This window comes from Leptodactylus fuscus, chromosome 4 (genome assembly GCF_031893055.1).
Source record: "Leptodactylus fuscus isolate aLepFus1 chromosome 4, aLepFus1.hap2, whole genome shotgun sequence".
Classification (NCBI taxonomy): domain Eukaryota; kingdom Metazoa; phylum Chordata; class Amphibia; order Anura; family Leptodactylidae; genus Leptodactylus; species Leptodactylus fuscus.
Genome location: NC_134268.1, coordinates 222,762,296 through 222,764,865, shown reverse-complemented (window position 1 = coordinate 222,764,865; position 2,570 = coordinate 222,762,296).

Sequence of the window (2,570 nt, the reverse complement as noted above, 5' to 3'; positions counted from 1 at the left end):
CGATTTGGGTGACATGTCCCGCTGTCCCGGTTGGAGGGAGGTATGTCCCGATTTCAACTCAGATCTGCGTCCAGAGGACGCAGATCTGAGTTGAACACATATGCGGCTGAAGCAAGGAACTGCGTGTCTCTCTCCCTGACACATATGCGGCTGAAGCGAGGAGCTGACCTGTGTCAGCTCCTCGCTTCGCCACTGCCGCCGGTCTCGCTGACACATATGCGGCTGAAGCGAGGAGCTAGGTCAGCTCCTCGCTTCAGCCGCATATGTGTCAGCGAGAGAGGCGCGCAGAGAGCGGCGTGGGAGCGGAGGAGAAGGTAAGTGTAATGTGGAGGTGGAACGTGAAACTGGGGGCAGATGAAGGAGGGGACGGCATGACACTGGGGACAGAGATGGGGGGGACGGCATGACACTGGGGGCAGAGATGGGGGGGACGGCATGACACTGGGGGCAGAGATGGAGGGACATGAACCTGGGGGCAGAGATGGGGGGACATGAATCTGGGGGCAGAGATGGAGGGACATGAATCTGGGGGCAGAGATGGAAGGGGGACATGAAACTGGGGGCAGATGAAGGGTGTATATGAAACTGGGGGCAGAGATGGGGGGGACGGCATGACACTGTGGGTAGAGATGGAGGGACATGAACCTGGGGGCAGAGATGCAGGGACATGAATCTGGGGGCAGAGATGGAGGGACATGAATCTGGGGGCAGAGATGGAAGGGGGACATGAAACTGGGGGCAGATGAAGGGTGTACATGAAACTGGGGGCAGAGATGGGGGGGACGGCATGACACTGTGGGTAGAGATGGAGGGACATGAACCTGGGGGCAGAGATGCAGGGACATGAATCTGGGGGCAGAGATGGAAGAGGGACATGAAACTGGGGGCAGATGAAGGGTGTATATGAAACTGGGGGAGAGATAGAGGGGGGCATATAATTTACGGGTGACTGTAGGAGGATTATACTGTGTGCGGGCACATGGAAAATTAACGAGTGGGCGGAGTCAACACAAAAGTGGGCGGGGCTAAATTTTCTGTGGTGCGCTACAAGCGCCACACATTTTGTCCCTCTTTCAGTTCTTCAAAAGTTGGGAGGTATGGTTAGATGCCGGCACAGGGTTAGACGCCGGCACAGGTGAAGCCAGCAACATCGCTATGCTTCTGCCCTGTATGAAGCCAGCAGCGGCAGAAGCGATGCTGTTATTCCGCTCCGCTCCGGGGTCACATATGCAAAGCCAAGCGGCAAGATGCCGCCGGCCCTGCGTGCACGCTCATAGACCAGTCTAGCCTTCACAATGCGAATACAGACCCGGCACCCTGTCGGGTCTGTATTCACATTGTGAAGGCTAGACTGGTCTATGAGCGTGCACGCAGGGCCGGCGGCATCTTGCCGCTTGGCTTTGCATATGTGACCCCGCCCACCAATGACGCAACAAAGCAGGAAGACAGAAGATTTCACAGAAACAAAGACAGGTTAGTATGCGACGTGGGAGTACCCCTTTAACATATCCATGTGAGCTCGTTCGCTCCACAGGGACTTTCCTACAACACAAGGGCTGATAGGAATACTCTTAGACTTTGTGGTGAATCATTGGTGACATCAAAGAGTTCTACGGATTTATGGGAATATTGCGACAGGGAAAATGTTACCACTATGACAATTAGATCTTCAGTTGCGCAGTACCAAGAAACACGTTGTTAACCCAAAAACTATATGCCTACGGCCTAGGAAAAGCCCAGACGCTGATCTCGGTACTCATAGGGGTTTGGGGTATCATGCTTGGTGTCTATGTGTCAGGGACCTCGCTGTGAACCCCGTCATGCCCCTGGCTAGACAGTATGATCATGTGATGAGGAATTATGACCATTTATTTGATTGCTAAGATGGAGGGTGGGTCTGAAGCCTGATGACGTCATTCCAGGGTGGAGCCCAGGGTCAATTTATGGTTGGACCTGGGGCAGGGCTTCGGTTTCTTCTCTCTGTTCCCTGAATCTGGACACACAATGTGAGCAAGTCGGCTGTGTGTGTGTGTATGGCCCCCTCCCCCCTTGCTGGGGGGAAGGGCGGGGACTAGGAAGCCATGTGCTTATGGACTCTGATCATGGAGTTATGGATTATGAGGAGTATGATGTAACTCTCATCTGATCATGGACTATGATGAATTCTTATGGACTTTTATACCGGTATGGACTAAAAACTCTCTTTATTGCTATGTGTTATGTGGTGGAGCTGTATGTGCCCCCACCATGGACACTATTGGACTGTAATCTCTTGCCTTATGGATACCATGCGCTGGCTGTGGAAAGGCCATGTGCCGAAGGACTGTTTCTGTTTCTAATCTTGTTACCTTACTGTACAGTATCATACCTTTCTGTAACCGTATAAGCTTGTATCCGCCAGGGTATATCTTTATGTATTTCTGGCTGACTAGTATCGGCCCTCTTGGGTTATTAAAACTTTAAAACTTTAGAAGACTCTTCTCGTATTATCCTATAAGGCCCGGTCCTCTCTCAGGTTGTGGGGGTGGACGGTAAAGATAAGAATGCGATCGCGGTTTCGCCTGTGGCAA